Genomic DNA, 22,913 nt, shown 5'->3' with positions numbered 1-22,913 from the left:
AGCCCTCTGGAGTAGGCGGTGCATGAAGATGCAGAATTCTGGACAGTTTTCAAAGATTTCATCCTAATTCACTCATTTGGACACCAAATTGAATGCTTTAAAGCTTGGAGAGTTTAGCAAAGACATTGCTAAGGACTTGTGATGCTTGGTTGCAGCTCATTTCATGGATTTGGAGCTCATTGAAGTGATTTATCAGAGGTGTGCAGGTTTACAGAAATTCTGTCCAGAAACAGAGCATTTTTAATCAAGGCATTAATCTTTGCCTATATCAAATTGGCCAAATTCCTCTGGTACAAGTAGAGTCCTATGAGTTGCTAAACTTTTGAATCAAAAAGTTTTGGATTTGGAGAAGATTTGAAGGAGATAGAGCAATTTTAGTGAGAGGTGGTACCTGACAGGTGCAGAAAAATTCAAACCAGAGGTTACAAAAATTGGTGGTTCTCATTCCCCTTGAAGAATTGGATCAAACCCTTCTAGGATATGTTGGAGCAATGTGTTGGGAAGCTAATGCAAGTTGAATCATTGCATTTGGACAAGATTTGAAGGATTTAGAGCATAATCTTGACTGGTTACTGGCGAGAATTTACTGGCGAGAAAAAAACCAGAAAATTTTTTTGTGAAGGAGTTTCATTTGATTTCAACTTTGATCGAGTGTACATTGTTGGTGAACCATTGTGGGATGTTAATGCACACAATTTGCAAGCATTTGATGTGATTTGAAGAGATTTGGAGCATTACAGGTACTTCGTACATTGTGATCGAAAGGGTACATCTACTCTATTTTTTTGCAACAATGGGAGATGGTCCGATACAGATTGTTGGAGAGAAGCTTGATCGCACTAACTTTCAAGTGTGGAAGTTTCGAATGAAGAGTTTTTTGAAAGGCAAAGGTTTATGGAGTCTTGTCTCGGAGGAAGATCCGGAGCCATACCTACCTCCTCAACCAAATAATGCTCAGTTACTGGCTCACAAGCAATGGGTAGAGCGGTCCTCGAAGGTGTTGCATTATTTTTCAATATGTGTAACAGATGCCTTGCTTATTCACATCCAAGATGCAGATACACCGAAAGAAGCATGGGGTATCTTGTGTAGAATGTATGAGACAGACACTGGTGCCAGGAAGATACAACTAAAGCAACAGATTCACAGTGTAACACGAAGGAATCGGAGTATACATGAGTATGTTCAGGAAATCAAGGGTTATGCTGATTCCTTGTCATCAATCCATGCCCCAATGGATGATGATGATTTGGTTGCACTCACGTTGCGTGGTTTAGGCAAAGAATACAAATCTTTTGACACTTCCATCTCAGTAAGGTTGGGAGGAATGCCAGACTTTAATGAGCTTGTGTCATTGCTCATTGTGGAAGAATTGAAGCTTGGCCTTGGTGGTATGAGTGTTACAGGTGGTGCATCCTCGTCAAGCAATGATGAACATGCAAGAAATCAAGCTTTTTACTCATCTAGAGGCTTTCGAGGCAGGGGGAGATTCGCATCACGTGGACGTGGTGGTAATGGTCGTGGATGGCAGGATAGGCCTCCACAGCAGAATTTTCAGCCTTCATATGGTGCTCGAGGTGGTCGTGGTTATGCACCTCAGCGAGGCAGAGGTAACCCCCATGGACGAGGACGTTGGCAAGGCCAACAAAATTCTATGCAAGATGTGGAATGCCATTATTGTGGCAAATATGGTCATATGGCGAGAGATTGCTTTCGCAAACAGAATGATTTGAGAGGGGGAAGAGCACAACGTGGTGGTCATTATGGTGGAAACTATGCACAACATGGTGGCAACTATGCATCAAGTAGCAATGATGGAACTGCAAATCATTTGTTTGCCATGAAGCATGTTGTGGGTTCTATGACAACAAATGCTGAGAATGATGATACATGGTACATGGACTCAGGAGCATCAAACCATATGACATGTCATGGAGAATGGTTTGAGCACATGAAGCCAATGGATGTGAAGGGCTATGTGGAAACAGGTGATGATACCCAGCATGTCATTACACATGTTGGAAGTGTACCATTGGTCATGCATAATGGTCAGACAAAGTCTATGTCAGATGTGCTGTATGTGCCTTCGATCACTAAAAGCTTGGCCTCAGTTGGTCAAATGGTAGAACAGGGATTACAGGTTAGATTCAATGAGCATGGATGCTTCGTTGAAGACTTTAAACATGGATGTAGAGTGATTGCTAAAGGCAAGAAAGAAGGAAGACTGTTTAAGCTGGATGCTGGAATTCCTGAGCTAAAATCAGCCATGTTCTCAAAGAGCAGGAATGTGGTACAGGATATTGACATGTGGCACAAGAGGATTGGTCATGTCAATATACAGAGATTAAAGAACATGCAAACAAGGGGCATTGTCAGTGGATTGCCTCGATTCAAATATGATGGTCATATGCATGTTTGTGAAGCCTGTCAGTTTGGAAAGCAGGCAAGGTTGAGGTTTCCTAGAGAAGGAAACATGAGTAATAGACCACTTGAAATAGTGCACAGTGATGTATGGGGCCCAGCACAAAACCCATCTATCAAAGGCAGTTTATACTATGTTACATTCATTGATGACTTTAGTAGGATGACATGGATATACTTTCTCAGGGAGAAGAGTGAAGTATTGGAAAAATTCATGGATTTCAAAGCTTTTGCAGAAAAGCAGTATGGCTGTTGGATTAAATGTCTGAGGACAGATGGAGGTGGTGAATACACCTCAAAGGCCTTTGAGCATTTCTTGAGGAAGCATGGGATAAGGAGACAGTTGACATGCAGGTATACACCTCAGCAGAATGGTGTGGCTGAGAGAAAGAATCGTGTCATATGTGAAGTGGCAAGGGCAATGCTCAATGAAAAGAGCATGCCAGATTACTATTGGGCAGAAGCATGTGCTACTGCAGTGTATATCCTGAACAAATCACCTACAACAGCCATTCATGGAAGCACGCCTGAGATGCGGCTCACAGGTTATAGGCCAGACATTGGACATCTTAAAGTCTTTGGATGTGTAGCTTATGTTCATGTGCCTGATGAAAGAAGACGGAAGTTGGATCCTAAAGCAGAGAAATGTGTCTTTGTTGGATATGCACAGGATCGCAAAGCTTACAAATGCTATAACCCTCAAACTAGACAAGTAGTCATCTCACGAGATGTTGTATTCGATGAGCTTGATAGTTGGTATAAAGCCAAAGATGAGGGAGTCATTGACACACTTGAGGCGAATGTGCCTGTGAACTTGCCATCACAAGCAAGTTCTAGCTCTACTACTATGTCTGGGCCAGCAGCAGAAGCTGAGAGTAGTAGCAGTGTACGTCCATGGTCAGGACGTCTGAGACATGAGAGTGTGAGCACTGGGAGCAGTGCTATGGATAAAGGCAAGAAGAAAGTCGAAGGAATTGGGATCACAGGTTATGAGTCCTCTAGTTCAGAGAGTTTGGATGAGGAGCTAGGGATACCTGTTGTACGCACACCTGGTGTTAGGCAAGACAGATATGTGCCACCACATGCTCGTGTTACAGGTGTACAGAGTGACCCGCATGCATTGCGGAGATCCCAGAGAGTCAGATATCCAGTGGAAAGATTGACATATAGAGATTTTGCTATGCATTATGCATACATGACATCTATGGTAAAGCATGTGGAACCTACATGCTATACAGAGGCTGTTGGAGAGCATGTATGGGAAAAAGCAATGGATGTGGAAATGGACGCATTAGTCCATAATGATACATGGGACTTGGTTGCACTACCAAAGGATAAGAATGTTATTGGATGTAAATGGGTTTACAAAGTGAAGTGCAAATCTGATGGTTCTATTGAAAGACATAAGGCAAGATTGGTAGCAAAGGGTTATGCACAGACCCATGGATTGGATTATGATGAGACGTTTAGCCCAGTGGCTAAGATGGGCACAGTGAGAGCAGTCATTGCTATGGCTGCAGCTAATGGCTGGGAAATGCATCAGATGGATGTCAAGAATGCATTTCTGAATGGAGATCTACAAGAGGAAGTATACATGGCACAGCCAGAAGGGTATGTACACCCTAGATACCCCACTCACGTATGCAGGTTGAAAAAGGCATTATATGGTCTGAAGCAAGCACCACGTGCTTGGAGTGATAAGATGAGCAGATATCTTATCTCACTTGGTTTTCAGATTTCTACAGCAGATTCTTCACTCTATGTGAAGAAGACACAGCATGGGATTGTTTTACTAGTCATCTATGTAGATGACTTGATTATCACAGGTGATCATAGTGCAGATGTGATGCATGTCAATAAAGCTTTGAGTGGGTAATTTGACATGAAAGATCTTGGTGAATTGAGATACTTCCTTGGCATTGAAGTGGTGAAAGATCATGGAGGTACTTGGTTAGTACAGCGCCAATATGCCTTGGATATGTTGGCAAAGTATGGCATGACAGGGTGTAAGCCTATGAGTACACCATTGGAGCAAAATGTGAAGTTGCGGGCTGATTATGGCGAGGAATTGGATGATCCTTCCATGTACAGGAAGATGGTTGGTAGTCTCATATACATGACTATCACACGCCCAGATTTGAGTTATGCAGTGGGGCTAGTCAGCCAGTTTATGCAGAGCCCCAGGAAACCACATTTGGATGCAGTGAGACGCATCATGAGATATGTGAAAACCACAGCACATTATGGTTTATTCTATGAGAGTGGTAAAAGCTTGGACATACATGGCTACACAGATGCTGATTGGGCAGGTAGCGCATATGACAGGAGGTCTACTAGTGGATATGCTTTTACACTTGGCAGTGCTGTGGTGAGTTGGAGTAGCAAAAAGCAACCTACAGTTGCTTTATCCAGTACAGAGGCTGAGTACAGAGGTGCAGCCATTGCTACTTGTGAGGCTATATGGTTAAAGAGTCTCTTGGCAGATTTATGTAAGCCTCTTGATGGCAAAGTTGTCATACATTGTGACAACATGAGCAGTATGCAGTTGGCAAAGAATCCAGTATTTCATGCGAGGACCAAACACATAGAGGTCCATTATCACTTTGTCAGAGAAAAGGTGCTGGATGGTACAGTTGATCTTCACTATGTGAAGACTGATGAGCAGGTGGCTGATATCTTCACGAAGCCACTTAGCAGGGAGAAGTTTGAGTACTTCCGGACTATGTTGGGAGTACATGGGATGAGCTTGAGGGGGAGTGTTGAGAGTGTTGATATCCCAAGCTCATCTACATCTTCATCGGCAGTACATCATGAGCTTGAGAGGGGCTGTTGAGATTCAAGCTCGATGTCAGTGTGAGCCAGCTATGCTATGTGCTGGCAGATTAGGTAGGAACATGTGTGAGACATAAATGACCGCGTGTCCAGCTGGTCATAGTGTGTGTGGACATTACATTAGGTTTACTTTGTAGTGTGGACATAACACTATGTTGTGTTCTCCTTTGTGTGTGTGAGAGAGATTGTGACTATGGCTTCTCTCCTTCTTTATGGTTGATGATTATGGATTAGGGTTTGCTTCTCTTGTGTGTGTTACATCCTGCTCCTGTTTTTTATCAAAAACATCATTTTGTAGACGCGATAGAACTAAACACGTGAAAGTGCAAAAAATAGTTGTTCACAGCGTGAACCATTCCTACTACTTCACAACGTGAAGCGCCTTTTGCCAATCAATGCCAAAATTTTTAGGATTACCTTGCTAAAAGTAGGACGCCTTATCCTGACACATCTGACATAAAGAAATAGAAGAATCTTATCACGTGAAACAACAGTGAAGTGTTTCACGACGTTAACCATTGCCTGCTACTTTCACAGGTTAAGCCTTCACGGTGACCCAACACTTCACGCGTTAGTAGTTCACGAGCTAAGATCTCACGGACTACTAGTTCACGATTAAGGGTTGCAATACAAAAATCCCCTAGCCATATCAAAGATTCTGCTGGATCTATCAGGGGAAGATGGTTTTTCTTCCTCTCCAAGGCCAAAGAATTGTAGCCCTTCTTCTATGGATTCTTCACTACTTGTATCAACGGTGGTCAAATTCCTCCGAGCTGAAACACTCAATTGAGTGCTCACCCAGCAGCTTGAACCAACACTCCTTTGGTAGGAAGAATCTGGGTGGTTTGATGCACTGTCATCGGGTGTAAGGTTGTCTCCACCAATGAGTTCACCGGACCTCAAGTGCATGAGAGTGTATTTCGACACATGCGAAATCACTACAACTTTTTCAACTGCTTTTCTGTCGAATAGCCTTTTCTGGCTGTGAACTAGCGGATATCCATGAAACCGCAAGGAATGGTTCATATCATGAAGTAGTAGCCAGCAGTTCACGCCGTGAAGTAACAGCAAATGGTTCACGTCGTGAACTATTTCTCGCACTACGGCAACTGGTGTTTCACATTTCGATTTTTAAAGCTCAGAATTACTTCAATTTGACTCAAATGGTGCAATTAGAGAATTATGGAATCGAAACGTCTGTTTTTGCTCTCTATAAAGTTCTGTATAGAGAACTAAAATAGATCTAATTAATCTTTAATATCTCTATTAATAAAAAATTAAAAAAAATAATCATTGGCATTGCATTAATAGCATGAATAGAAGTATTTTGATGTATTTTGTTAATTGAGATAAAAATTAATTAAGCTTTGATTAGTAGATAATCAAATCATCACTTTTTCTGATATTTTTCACCAAGCATAAAATTAGTCATAAATTGAGCTCTTGAACTCGAAATTCAATTCCGTAAACACTGTTGGAATCAAGAGATCACAGTCTACAACCTTATAGGTTCATTTTGGGCTAAGAGGGACTATTTTTTTTTAATTTTTAGACTCCTAATTAGTATTAATGATATAATTAGTCATAATCTAGGCATCTTTGGCTTAACATTGATGCATTCACTTTACATTTTAGCTTAGGATTTTGCATGGTAGAGTAATTTTCATTTCACTATTATATTATGCATAAAAGACTAAAAAAGATAGAGTTCTTGAATTGTCTTAATTTTTCCGATTTTAAAAGACTAATCGTCGTGAGCAATTTGCTTGAGACTATTTTCATTGAGTATTGAGTTGAAGTCCTAGCTTATTGCTTCAATCAAATGCATGCTTTGCTTGCATGTTTTCATGGCTAATCATCCCTAACATTAGAGTGTGAGGTGACTCTAAGTAGAAGAAGACCAGTGTGCAGAAGCAAAGACGATGTCGGAGCTAAAGCACGGTTGGTGACACCTCGATGTGAGGCAAAGGTACTCCGTGAGGTGGTCGGTGTCAAAGGCTCACATCGGTGGATGCAGAGGCACTCTGAGGTGGTAGTGAGCAGCGGAAGGGATGCAAACTTTGGTGATAAGGGTGCTACAGTACCTAAGTGTGATGACTTACTTTTTGGGAACCCAAAAACAAGTTTTATGCTTTTGCAAAGTTGGATTTGCTAAATGTTTTTGTGCCACCCATCAGTATCCATTTACCACTACATTGGGCATGTCTTCATTTAGAAGAACTAAGACTGCAGGAGATTCATTAGCAAAAACTTGGTCAGATTCCAGAAAGGTTTCAACTTTAGGGGGTAACAATGGCTTATTATAATCTTCCCTTCTGTATCTCAAATATGGCTTATTATAATCTTCCCTTCTGTATCTAACATGTAATGCTTAGGTTCCCTTACTGAGCTAGACCATACTGTTGGTATATCATTAGTTAGGTACATAGTGTTTACTCCAAAGGGGAGCATCATGCTCATGGTATGATATTTCTAGTTAGGGTTGCATGTGAACTTGGCCATTGAGTTCCAGCTCAGTATGATCTCTTCCAACATTTCACCTGTGTTCATAACATAAAAACTACCTTCCCCAAAAGATCATTTGCAACATGGTAAGAAGTTGATAATACGTCGAGGCATTTGGAATCATAACCATTAAATGATCTCAGAATAAGCTTTGTTTCCTTAAGTTTAGGTTTTCCCATGATTTCCCATGTTTCGTAGGACAGAAGGTTTTTATCAGCTCCTGAATCTAAAAGACCGAGGGCTAGGAAAAACTTACTTTGCATTGGAAAACCCAACCAAAGGCAGCCAGGAGCAACATACTCCTCATCATCATCGAGATTGTGCGTCAAGCACTTAGCTTTATTTATATATGTTTAGTTTCTTATTTATTTTACTTTTTCAGCTCGGGCCTTACCTTCCAGTTGGCCCAATCTTCTATTCTCTATTTCCAATTAGTTCTTTTGTTGAGCTTTAAGCATTTCATTCAACATGGATTCAGTTAGAGGTCCATAGAATTTACGCAATTTGCTTCCATTCATCACGAAGGAATCAAAGGGGATTCCATCTAAGGTTTCCAGCCTTGCTGAATCAGAGGTTGTAAATTCTGAAATTCTCAAAGATTCCATATGCATCAATTTCAATATTCATTTGTTGTTGTGAATGCTCCTTAAGGTCATGAGTTGAGCCATATGCTTAGTTCTCAAAATAGATTCTTGAGGAATGCCCAACAACCAGTTTTAGGAAACTTACCTCTCAAGATAGCTATTTTAGACATGTCTGTATAGAAAATGCCAGGCGTGGACAACTTTTGGCCAAGCGTGGACAACTCTTCCAGAGAGGGTCAACTTGTATAGCCCATAACTTTGGTCAACTTGTACAGCCCATAACTTTTACTCGTAAGTCCGATTTGGGACGTTCAAGAGTCAAAAATTATCTACTCAAGATGAGCTTTCCATTGATGCAAATAGTTTCTCATTCTAGGTTGTGCATCAAAAGTTATTGCAATTCATAGAACTACAACTTTTTAACAATCTTTCACTTGTCCTAATTTGTACCCCTTCTTACCCAGTTAGAATCGGACTTTCCAACCACGCTGGAATGTTAAGATATAACATAATGGGCTACTCAAGCATACAACCAATAGAGTTTCGAACTTACTTAAAGATGTATCCATAGATTGAGTGGTCGTAATAGAGTCCGCAAGTCCGCAAGTCAAGGTCTCTAAACTCCTTTTAAGCTTTAGCTGATCCACTCCATCATTGATCCATAGACTTGATTACTACGTATTGTAAATCAACCAAATAAATGAAATTAGTCCCAAGAGATAGATGTAGCATATATAGTCATGTAAGTGCTCGTGGACTCTGTGAGGACTCACAACAAGGACCTCAAAGGCTATGTTGTAACATATCATGTATGTGAGTTGTGAGGAGTTTAGAGCTCGGAAGTCTTACCAATTACCTTACCAAACACTCACCTCCTTCGTGTTAAAACTGGGAATGCTAGCAAGCAGTTATACCCATTGGTCTTTATATCGTAATCACCAAAGAAGACCAAGCCACCATGAGGTCGAATTTGCCTTGCTCCCCACCTCCTCTTTCCTCTTGTTCGTAGCCAAACAAACACCTACAAAGATGTGCTCAATGGGACCTAATTGCACCTATAAGCACCACTAAGATACCAAATGCATTAAACATATAATGTAGATGACAAATCCATCTCACTCACCATAAAGGATATGCATGCATACATGGAGTGGGCAAAGAGAGACAAAGCTCTCTTGGCCAAAGTTACAAACTTTTGGTGAGATAGAGAAGACATGCATTAAACATATAATGTAGATGACAAATCCATTTCAATCTCACCATAAAGGATATGCATGCATAGATGGAACAGGCAAGGAGAGACAAAGCTCTCTTTGCCAAAGTTACAAACTTTTGGTGAGATAGAGAAGACAAACCTGTACCCAACAATATCTTTACCTTCCGTTGTCTCATCTGAGCCGAATCAACCTTCACACTCCAATGCAAATGTCAAAAGACTTAAGCTTGAAAATGATTCACCATGAAAACATGCAAGCAAAGTATGCATGAGATTGAAGCAATAAGCCAAAGCTACAACAGAATATTCTATGAAAACCATCTTACGCAAATTGCACACAATTCCCCTTTCAAAATGGGCAAAATTAAGCAAATTCAAGTACTCTGTCTTTTTTTTTTTTGCTTTCTTTGCATAACATAACAGAGAAATAAAAATTACTCTACCATGCAAAATCTTCAGCTAAAATGCAAAGTGAATACATCAATAATAGGGAAAAGACACCTAGATTATGACTAATTACATCACTAATCTTGATTAAGGGTCTAAAAATAGTAATTTTATAATCCTTACCATCCCAAATTGAACTTATAGGGTTTTAGAGCTCGATCTCCCAATTCAAACAATGCTTATTATTACAGAATCAAATTCTGAGTTCGGGAGCTCAAGTTATGACCAATTTAGTGCCTGCTAGAAAATAGCTTTAAAAATGATGATTTGATTATCTCCTAATTAGTGCTTAGTTAATTCTTCTCTCAATTAACAAAATGCATCTAAATGCTTCTATTAATGCTAGGAATGCAATGCCTATGGTTATTTTTTTTATTTTTTAATTTATAGAGAGATTGAGCAAATCTATCATCTAGTGTGTGCTAAACTACTAGTATACATGTGAACTCGATGCCCACATTACACTTAGCTTGGTTATCCCTTGTGTACATTGTGTGTAGCTCATTAGAGCGGGAAAATTCATAAATTATGCATTAAGTGCAAAAAATCGCTTGGGTGGACAAAATTATAAAGTGATCCAAATTAATAAAACCTTTAATGCCAATCACTTATAATGACTCCGAATGCTTCAAAAAAAATCAAATGGGGCCCGTTTAAGCTGTCCGCCTAGTTAACCGCCATAAATGGGGTTAATAGATAGGGAAGGATGTACTCTCAAGAGGATTCTGAGAAATTAGAGCTTCAAGAGGATTCCTAGATTTCACTTTCTATAGTACCTAGGATGAAAGAATTCTGCCCACTACTCCTCCTCCACCCTACAACTTTGTAGTTCCAGATTCTTTAGCAAAAACTTATGGGGCGAAACCTATAGGCCCTATGACTTATGGCTAAATCAGTAGTGTGGTTCCACCTATTTCTTTGGGTGAACACTCGTTTGCTCATTAATTGGCAAGAGTTATGCCTATGATTTCAACTACAGCTACTGCCTCGATCAGGGACCAATAAATATAACAGTAGTCCCAGATCTAACTACATGATTACGTCATCCTTTTCCCAGCTACACTCACCCACGAGTGCACATAATGCTAGATGGTGTTATGGCTCACCCAAAACCCCCCTTGAAACACATCCAACAAGAAGATTACTTGGTGAACTGCAACTATCATGAGGATCTTTCCAATGGCCCAGCTCGTAACCCTTGAGGACTCCAAGCTCCACAACTCCTTAAGAAGCAATTCCATTGTGCCTCCTGTGAAAGATATCACACCACCATGTTGCACTGCGTGTACTTGTCCCTCCTCTCACCTCACTTCACTCACACACATTCACAAGCATGGATTAGAGAGAGATTAGCAAGAGCAAGACTATTGCACAATGGAAGAGTTCTTTGTATTATGAGAGATATTCACTTATATGCATGGCCTTAAGCATTCACACTCACTTAAACTATGGCCACCCGAGCACTTTAGGCTCATAAGAGGCCTAATGCTATTACAATGACCACTCTCATAATATATCCATGAAGTACATCACTTGGGACTTCATCCTAACTTACTACAACATGCTCTTGAAGCAGAAATTACCATAAGTATTTCATTGGACTATTACGGGCACTCGTCCAAGTTGTAGATTTGAACAACATTGCTTCATATCTTGAATGTATGACCTTTTAGTGTATCTACCTTGACTCCTTGATATAAGATAATGGCAGTAGCTCTTGTTAACCCTAGGAATGGGTTAACATTCCCCCCTTCCTGATCGTGTCCTCGTGTCATCGTGTCAAAGACCTTTGTGTGGGGAGAATTGTCAAGTTTTATTGATGGCTTTTGATGTTGAGTTATGTTCAAAAGTCCTTGTTCCTCTAGAAGGAATAATAAAGGCTAGTTTTAATAAATGAAAAGGTTAGAGATTAGCGAGAAATCCCAACGGGGTGGGGGTGGTGGGGGTTTTTTTATGAGTGATTACATTTTATATTTTTGTGAGCATGTTTTTATGTGGGTTATATTTTTTGCTCACTTTGTTTTTGGCAATCATAAGCAAAGTTACAAGTGATTTGTGTTAGTTAGGAAACTAACAGATGTTAATGATGGGGGAGAAGAGAAGGAAAGATTCAGAGGAACATAAACAAAATCATTAGAACAAGATTGTGATTCTCAGTTTCTAAAGCGGCATTCATCACTTGAAGAAGCCACTGGTTGGTGAAGCATGAAAGAATTACATCGACTTGCAAGGCTAATATAGATATCTTCACTAAGGATTATATATCAATGTGTTGTGAAAATTTAAGTTTTCATTTGGAGAGGTTTGCAATTTGAAGGAAAATTCCAGGCGATGGGTTGTACCATTGACCAGGCTGTCGCCCACCATGGCCCCCCATCCAGAGATGTATCTAGAAAGTTGTCGAAGATGAGGCTTTGGTGAAAATGTCCTCCAGCGCATGAGTATGGATATGTACTCATGGAGCAGCTCCTACATTAACTTAGCCAAAACAATAGTAAGCTATAAGCTTAACAAAAATGTATTGGCTATTAAAGAGCATTGGGAGTTTCTTATGATATTCTACCATTTTTAGGTAGGCCATATTGTGACTCCCTTTTGTTTTTGTCTTTCTTCTTCTTCTTCTTCTTTTTCTTTTTCCTTTAAAAAAACCACCTTGCAAGCAATAGGTTCTTGTGTCTACTCTTCTTTTTGAGAGAATAGATTCTTCTGTCTGCCATGTAGCTTCTGCACTCTTAATTTTCATCCAGAGGGGTGAAAAGAGCATTGTGAGTTTGTCCTTGATACATTCATAAGTCTCTGTTGTAGACATGGGAATTGATTCTTGAATTTGTGGCTCAATTGTTGTCAAGGTGATAGGGATAACTTTTGGTTGGTTGCCATTGGTGTTGACTGAACACACAAGCTCTTGTATATGTGTTGTATGCACGAGATGGGTTGAGTGGCTTGCTTGGTGTTGCTTGGGCCTCCATTCTTGTCAAACTTTAGGTAAAGCTGCTGGGCTTGAAGGTGTTGGTGAAGCGTTCTTCCCTTTGTTCGATCTTGGCAAAACCATATGATGAGATTGCCATCTCATAATATCCTTGTTCTTGAAGCACATGCACAGGCACCCATCTTTGATAAACATTAGGAGTTAATGGTTGTTGATGCCTTTGAGGCTTCCTTATTTTAGCAGGCTTGGGACACTTGCTGATGCGCTTCGAAATCCAAGCTTTAGTATTACCTTGGTAGTACCCTTGAGCTTATAGTAACCTTTTTGGTACCCACACTAGTTGAGTTGTTGAAGGTCTTTGAGGAACTTGCATCGGCATTTGTGGATGACGTTGTGGAGTACTTTTATTCTTCCTTGGCCTTTGAGTTTTGCGTTAAGGAAGAGGCTTTAATTGTCGAGGCACCCAAATTGGATTGGCACCTTCGTAGTAGCCCTGAGCTACAAGTAGTTGCCTTTCCACCCACAATTTTATACCATTAAGGTACCTTGATTTTAGATGTCATAGTGGAGTTTTCTTTTTAGTTGAAGTGGAAGGTTTTGGGACGACCTTCACATTGGTTGGCTCTAAAGTTGCAATTTTGAGACTCATGGGTGTTGTTGTCAATGAGGCTAGAGTCTCGTGTGGAGTGGCGGGCTAATGACGATGAGACTTTTGAGCTTGCACCTTCTCCTATGGTGAGGGTGGTTGACGAGGAGTTGTCGAGATCGAGGCTTTTCCTTTGAGTTCTTTTTTAGAGATAGATGGTTGCACTTGGGGGATTTCTTCAAAAATAGCTATTGATTGTGAGGTTTTGGCATTGGATTTTGTTGGTGAGGATGGAGTTGAAGGGGTAGATTCTTTGTCGGAGTTGGTTAGTGATGCAGATGGTAGGTCTTTGTGTAGAGGGGCTTCCCCGGAGAAAGAGGCTTGTAGCTTTTTACGTTAAGCATCATAGAAATCCATTAGGGTTTGTGCAATATGGTATTGTCAACTTTGTGTGTCATTGATCATCATGTGATGACCCTATCGCTAGCAAAGCATAGTGGTGCTTGGGTAGCACTAGTCCATTTATGCCCCAAGATCAAATCTACTTCCAATACATACTCAACCACAAAAAACTTACACGTAAGGGGGTTAGATTCTATATACATTGTTTGCTCAAAGTATTCCAAACATGGCATGTTGATGTCTTCTGTGAATGGAATTTTCTCTGGTTGAGCTTTTAGTGTTCTATATAGCTCTTGATATCTTAGTATAACTCATGTTTAGCCTTTAAAGGTGCAAGGCTGAAGCTATGCTAGCCTCACCCCACCACGAGAGAAGAGCACTCTTCCAAATGAGGATTTGAGAGACTGCTTAAATTTTGTAATGGATTCATCGAATTCCTCATGTGCTTTTTCAACTGCATTATTTGTGCAATCTTTCTCTGATGATTCTTCTTGGCTTAATGAGTTCATCGTAGTAGAGAGTACGTCTTCCTCTTGAAAGGGGAAGCAATACTCCTCTAGTTTTTATATTTTGGTTACTTTTTTAGGTTTGACATTATGAGGTTCAATCACAACCAGTGATCCTGTGTATGACACTCAACAATGCTAAGCATGCTCTCCTGAGCTTTCTTTTTACGTTTTGCATATGTTATGTGATCATGATTTTCAAGTTGCGATGGTTGGGCGGGTTCTAGTTTCTTGATTGTCCTGTGAGGTGCACTGAGTGACGAGTCAGAACTTATTTTGTCCTCACTAAGTGTTGTTTCATCTTATGACTTTCCTTGAATCGTTAGGTTTTCATTATGTTTGCCCATGCGACAAGACGAACTTGCTTTCGGGCTTTTATTTCATGTGTTGCACATGTGGGTTTTGTGGTTTGAGTGGTAGCCTTTGAGGTGGATGCATTCGCATCATGTGTAGATTTTGGCTCTTTTGGGTTGAGATCCTCCATAGGCTCCTTTCCTCTGTCCTTTATTTCAACCTTGGTTTGGACAGTTTGTTATCCCTTGTTTTTCATGGGTTTAGAAGGTTTTGCTTCCTCTTTTGGTTTTTGTTTTAAAACATGCTCCTCTACCCATTTTGAAGTGTGTTATTTTGCATTCTTTTTTACTATTTCTCGTGCCTTGGATTGTAAGCATGTAAGCATATTCAAGGGTACCATGGACAATTGCTTGTTTTACACATTCAAGATGTTAAGAGTTGTATTCTACGAGGCAGATTGCTTTGAAGTAACTCACCTTAGGCAATCTCGGAATATGTGATTTATATCACATCGTTCACATTTGGGTTGCAAAGTGTTAGTGACTGTGGGCATGAAAGTATTTCAAATTGTGCAGTCTGCCACTTTGTGCGGTCCACGACAATAGAAACACTGAAGTGTTTGCTTAACTGCTTCCTGAGCAATTTCTACTCTTTGGACTATTTCTGTTTGGGGCACAGGAGATGGAGATTTTGAGTTAATTGTAGGTGAATTGGGACATTGGGGTGTGTCGTGAGACCAAATATTTTGCAATATATGTAGTACAGAGAAAGATATGCCTATTGTACGCATAGTGGGGATTGGGATGGATGTAGCGATGGCAATGAACATTAGGCATTTTGCCCATAGTAGTAAGGATGTTTGATTTTGAGGGAGTTTATCCTCTCTTTGACAATTAGGTTCAAGGCTGTGTATCCTCTCTTTGACAATTAGGTTCAAGGCTGTGTAGAATTCAAGGAATGACAATTCCGAGATTAATTTTTCTTTAGACATTGCTTCACTTGGTTTAGATGAGAAACATCTCGTATCGTGATCATCCTCCATCATGTTAAACGTATTATTTCATTATAACATTGATCGAATGTTTCTGGATTGGATACAATGATCAAGTTGTGTAAGCTATTATTCTTTAAGCCCATCATGAAACATCTCTTCAATTGAGCATTGTTTAGTTTCTCCCATGGCTCACATTGTGAGTCTAAGATTTTTATCTGAAGGATAAAATCTCTAATGGTTTCATTTTGTTTTCGCTCAATTGAATAGAGTTCTCTTGCTCCACTCCACCGATCACCTTGTCTTGAAAAGCCGTGGATAAAGGCTATTTTCAAAGTCCTAAACTTTGTCTTAATCGTTGGCATCAATGTGATGAACCATCGACTAGCCTTTCCTACTAAGCAAAGTTTCAACGCATGTACTTGGTGGGACAGTTTGGATTTCCAAAAGCTTCACATCTATGTTCAAACATTTGCATGAATTGATCAGGATCAATTGTTCCATTGTATTTGCCCATGATTTTGGAAATATGTATGGCTGTGTTGTTGGATAAGTCACTGAGGCCACATGTGGGTGCTAATGTGGTTAGGACCTCATTTAGTCCTTGGGCAACCCCTCATCTAGGGGTTGCAAAGGGTTGGTACCTAGCCCTCCTAAAGGTTTAGAACTTGTGGTGGTGCTAGGCAAGGGACCAAATCCTAGAGGGATTGATGTGATAGGGGGTGCAACACCCGATGACACGCTTATTGTCAGCATGGCAAATGGTATTGGGAGGTGCATTTGGGGCATGGATCTCAATGGCTCAAATATATTCTGGGTGTGAGCCCATGTAATCCCTCTATCATTGCCATATCTCGATGTTGCCAATTGCTTCTTAATGAGCAAGCACACATGTGTTTTTTTTTTAACTTTTTATGTTTTCTTACAGCCTGTTACAGCCTTAGGAGGCCTCACGTCCCCTTCTTTGGGTTAAATGAGTGTCCGTTTGCCTTGATTTACTTAAGTGCTAAGCGCACGTGAACGACCTCTTAGAGATATTTTTCTGAAAAAAGTGTGTGCCACTGGTGTCCCGGATGGAAGCCAAGGTTTCAAAAGCACATGTGAATGCCCTTAGGATGAACTTTTTCAAAAAAAGTACATGCCAGTAGCATCCTAGATGGAAGAGAAGATCTCAAAACCTATTTGCCATCACTGTCTTAAGATGAATTATTTTTTCAAAAAGATTTTTCCTATTTTGGAGCCCATTTTTCAATGTGTTCCAAGAGGAATTTGGAAAAACTCTGTATGAGAGCGTTGTAGTTTTTTTGAAGTACAACTTTGTCTCTCTGATTTTTTCACGATTTCATTGTTTAAACACTCAAAAAGTAGCCTGAATATGGTACACAATCTTTTTTGGGCTATTCGGGTGATTTTTAGTACTTTAAGGCTTGTTTTTTGCCTCGATTTTCGGGTCAAATTTTGAGGTTGCTGGTTGGAGAGCATAACGATGGATTTTGCCCTTGGATGCTCGAGACCAATTCCGAAGAGCTCAATGCAGGCTTTCCAATGAGCACTAGAATGCAGATTCATGGTTTAGGAGATATGAGTCTCCAAGCACGGCTGTTTTCTAGACTTTTTTTTTGCCCACGTACCTATTTCACGCTCGTGAAAATGCAGGTGCCTTTCACGCTCGTGAAAATGCAGGTGCCTTTCACGCCGTGAAATGGATCTCATGGACTTAATTAAAAATATATATATATATATATATTTGGCTCACAGACTTGTTTCATTCTCGTGAAAGCGCAAGTGCCTTTCACGCCATGAAATGGATCTCACGGACTTAATTATTATTATAATTATTTTTTTGCATAGACCTGTTTCACGCCCGTGAAAGTGCAAGTGTCTTTCACGCCGTGAAATGAATCTCATAGACTTAATTAAATTTATTTTATTTTTTTCCACGGGCCTGTTTTACGTCCACAAAAGTGCAAGTGCCTTTCATGCCGTGAAATGGATCTCACGGACTCAATTAATTATAATTTTTTTCCACATGGGCCTGTTTCACGATGTGAACTAGGTAGTTCACAGATTATTTTTTTTCACATGTGGGCGCATTTCACGACATGAAAAAGAAATGTTTGACAACATGAACTAGGTAGTTCATGATAGGTGTTTCGCGGATTCTTATTTTTTTAGAGTCTAGTGGGAAATTGAGTTTCCTTGTGTGGAGGGAATATTTTTTGAATTTTAAATTGGGGAGATATGGACATTTTTCCAAAAAGGTAAGTGGGAATAAGAAAAGCCAACACTTTTATGACACCCCCTTACACCCTTCATAAATGACTCCCAAAATGAACAAATTGACAACTCATTGGCATCTTTTCATTCAATGCTCATTAGCCTTAATGAGTTATGAAAAAAGTGCTCAATAATTAATCAAAAATTAATCCTTCCACTAATCTTTCCCCCTTCTTAACTAATCAAAGGCTCTAATTAACCACCACTAATCACTAATTAATTCACACCATTGAGGAGGATATCATCGGATAGGGGATGAAATTTCTAAGCTATGTGCATCAACTAATGTGTAAATTAGTTCATCATTAGAGATTAATTAAAATCTTAACTGTAGTCTCTTCTCTTAATGAAAATTAAGCAAAAGAGAGAGAAATTCCTCTAATTCATGAAGAAATTGTTGTAATTAGGTGTTTTGATGCATCAAGATGCTCTCAAAACACTCAAAAACACTAATTTCAACCTCTTACATGATCAATTTTGACCCCAAAAAACACATTTTCTAGTTTATTTACCTCTTAAATTGGATTAATCATCCTGAATGATAAAAACCAATCAATTAAAAAAGATTAGTTGATTTTAAGAGTTTTTAAACGTTTTTATGAAAATTTTCAAAAATGATTAAGCTACTCCTAATACTTGCTAACACTCTAATGTATACAAATCAAACAAAAAATAATGATTTTAGCTCCTATGTTTAACTCTAAAGAGAGCTAAAAATCATAAAATTACAATGCATTGCATTGTATGATGCAATGGATGTAAACTGAACCTAACACACTCTATATGCACACTTAACAAGCACTAAAAACTATATTAAAACTAACAAAACTAAACCTAACACACTCTATATGCACACTTAACAAGCACTAAAAACTATATTAAAACTAACAAAACAACATACTTAAGCCAAAAATTTTGTTCTTTCAAAAGACAAAAAAGAGAGCTATTTCTCACAAAATCACACACAAATCTCCATCAAAACCACATTTTTTTCATGGGAAACCATTAATGAAGACAATGGGCAATGGGTAATGCGTGGATTAGAGAAAAACGATAGAAAAATCCAAGGAATGATTCCCCAACGGCGGCACCAAGAATGTTATGGCTCACCCAAAACCCCTTGTACAAGAAGATTACATGGTGAACCGCAACTGTCATGAGGATATTTTCAATGGCCGAGCTCGTAACCCTTGAGGTATCTAAGCTCCACAACTCCTTGAGAAGCAATTCTCGCGAGGGTTGTCACACCGCCATGTTGCACTACGTGTACTCATCCCTCCTCTCACCTCACTTCACTCACTAGCATGGATTAGAGAGAGATTAGTAAGAGCAAGACTATTGCACAATGGTAGAGTTCTTTGTACAATGGGAGATTAGCAAGAGAATTAGCAAGAGCAAGACTATTGCACAATGGTAGAGTTCTTTGTACAATGGGAGATTAGCAAGAGAATTAGCAAGAGCAAGACTATTGCACAATGGGAGAGTTCTTTGTATTATGAGAGATATTCACTTATATACATGGCTAAGTGTTCACACTCACTTAAAACTATGGCCGACCAGGCACTTTAGGCTCATAAGAGTCCTAATGCTATTACAATGGCCACTCTCATAATATATCCATGAAGTAACTTGCTACCATATGCTCTTGAAGTGGAAATCGCCCCATAAGTATTCCGTCGGACCATTACGGGCACTCGTCCAAGTTGTAGATTTGGACACCATTGCTTCATATCTTGAATATATGATCTTTTGGTGTATCTACCTTGACTCCTTGATATAAGATAATGTCAGTAGCTTTTGTTAACCCTAGGAATGGATCAATAGCTGCTGGTAGAGGTGTAGCAGTGAGGACTCATTGTCCTCCACCCCACTGGATAGACCAATTCTAGTAGAACCTCCATTTGATCTTGCACCACCAGCAAGAATGGTATCAGTTATGGATGCCATAAGGATGGCAAAAGCCATTGCGAGAGCCATTACGGGCAAAGAACCTCTAGTTCCTATAACAGCTTTGCCACATGGACCTTGAGAAAGGGAACGTGATAGATGAAACTCTAGAGTTTGGAGTGTATCCAAGGCTATTCCCAAAATCGGTGGGACAAGAAATGGCCATGGCCATTTAGAAACCTTTGAGCAAGTCTGTGAAGCTGTGGATGTTAATGAGACAATCCCACAAAGATCAAAGCATTTGGATTCACCTAGAGCATGAGGCTACCAAATGGTTCAGAACTTTGGAACCAGAGGGAAAAGCAACTTATGAAGATTTGAAGCAAGGAAAAGCAACTTATGGACGATTTGAAGTGCCAATCGTTTTTAATTTCTTATACCAAGACTGGTGCCAAGTGGAATTCGATGAACCAGCTCAATACTCTTAAACATAAATAAGAAGAGACCATTCGAGAATATCAATAGAGCTAAGTATCTTTATAACAGGTGTGACCTAATGAGAAACTTAGCCAAATACAATTGATCTCACTCTTCTTAGAAGGTGTACAAAATGAAAGATTGCATGATATGTTGTATGCAGCACGAAGGCATAGAACCTTCAATGAGTGTGCATTGGATGCCATTGATTACAATGATAACTTTATGGGACCACCCAAAGAAATTCATGGCTCTAAGCATCATTCAAAACGGGATCGAGAAGTGATAGATCAGGTGGACGTAGAAATGATGAAAGAAAAGAGGACCTCGATTTGATTGGAAAACTGCTAAAGTAGTTAAAAGACGAATTTAAGATCATTCCAAAAGAGGCAGACAATCCCCACCTCTATCCTAAGAGGGACATGGTTTGGTGTGTGTATTGCAAATCCAATCATATGACAATGGAATGTCCTCAATTAAACCAAGGCCAAATCTATGGTGTGGCTACTGTGCTTGTATGGGTAATCATGATACTAGCCGATGCTATAGATTTAATTTGGCACTCAAAGCAAACCCGCCAATGGGAACCCTACCATTGCCTACTCCTCACAAGCCACTTACTTTACCGTCACCACCGGTAGTTAACCATAACACAAATGTCAGAGGGAGTAATACTAGACCTGCTGAAATGCCTCCACCTATATTGCCTCCTCAACCAGCTCCACCAAGAGTGACTCCTATTCCCACCAAGCGGAAGATGAAATTTCCTCTGGGACTTTAGTGCCTAAAATCTCTTATGAAATACCTGGGGAAAATGTTGAGACTTCTGATTATCTTGTAACCCCTTCGGGCTTCACTATGGTTGCATCTGATAAATATATATATTTGATGAATATAGCAGCATTAGCATGAAGAAGAGACATAAATATTGTGACTAGACGAGTCCTACTCTTTTGTTATGCATGTGGTGTGCCTCACATAAAAGTAGAGTGTCCGAATAAAGTCTACAAGGATAGCCCAGTTGTAACAAATCCTATTCCTTTGGATAGATGGTTTAGTGGTTGTGGTATCGAGCATCTACTCAAAGATTGCCCTTACTGTATGACCCAACCTTCTAGTAGTGGTTCTCCTGGACTAACAACACCTTTAAACATGCTGGAAGGAAAGTAAACCCAATCTTGACTTCGATCAATGTAGTACTAAAACAAGATCTCAAGCCAAGCTAGCCCTAAAAAAATAAGCAATTGAAATTGATATAGCTTCCAATAAAAATGAAAAAAAAGAGAAGGAAACATAACAAGAAAAAGAGTATCCTGGTTAGTAAGGACAAGGATAATGTGGATGATGAATTGATGCTAGACTTCAAGTCTAGATCAATCAAGATTTAGAGAGAAGCAAGAACGATGAATAAACATCTAACGAAGGACAATGAAGTGCAAGGGAATCTTCGATGTACACCCGGAAACATAACTCTTCAAGAGGAGCGAGAATCCCTTCCTTCAAATATCCTTAAACAGTAATCTGACCAAGATCTCAAGGATCTTTGGCAACATACAAATCTTATAACTCCTCAAAGATCTAAGGTGCCTTCAATCATTGATGCAAACTCTCTTCCAGGATCATGGAAATATGGATTTGACCTTGATTCCTTGGTATCTTTGCTCTTCCTCGGTATCTTGGAAGTGGGTCAGGAAACAGAAAAGAAGTCTAATAATGGCCTCTTTACTACAAGCTTTATACATTTTCCTAACAATAACTTTTTCCAAAGACAAAAAAATCATTATCCTAGGAATGTTGAATAGTTGGAGACAATCTTGTCTACTTAGTCACTATTCCTTTGGGCCAACTCTTATAAGGTAAGCTTGCCATGTGGAATGATGTACAAAAATGGCTAAGTGGACGCCTTAGGGCTAGATAGACAAGACTGATGTGACAAGGACAATGAAAATTCAGATTCGGATCGAGAAATAAGTCTTCCTAAAGTTCCTATTAAATTAGGAGAATACCAATATTATGAAAGCGAAGACATGAATGCTACACTTCCGAACTCATATAAGGGATACAAAATTCCATCCATACTTAATGGCAAAGCTGGGGTGAGCGTAGCCACTAAGACATGCTGGGAGAAGTGGGGAAAGACAAAACTTGAGCCCACTAGTGTGTCAGTTAAAATGGTAAGATGCTTCCCGAATGGCCATTTAGCAAGGTCGATCGAATGTGCATGGAAACAGGTGGCATAACTTTTGAGCGTACTTTTGCTATCATGGATTTCTCAAGGCCAACTAACTATGATGTTATTTTAGGAAGGCCATTCAGGAGACAGTTGTTGATCATTCACGATTAGGGAACTAATAACATTTATCTTCGAAAAGAAGAGCAATTGATCAAAGTCAATTTGGCTAATCACAATGCTCACCCAGCTAGTAGATCTCCAATAGATCTGGATTCGGATACTACTTCTCATTCAAGAGAATCCACTATAACTAGCATATGTCTTATGTGCAAAGAAAAGATGAATCATCTCAAGAAGAAGATTTATGCTGAAAAAGCACGTTATAA

Source organism: Cibotium barometz, chromosome 16 (assembly GCF_041138505.1).
Source record: "Cibotium barometz isolate CiBa-2024 chromosome 16, ASM4113850v1, whole genome shotgun sequence".
In the NCBI taxonomy this organism is placed as follows: Eukaryota; Viridiplantae; Streptophyta; class Polypodiopsida; order Cyatheales; family Cibotiaceae; genus Cibotium; species Cibotium barometz.
Note: the sequence above shows the minus strand (reverse complement) of the source record.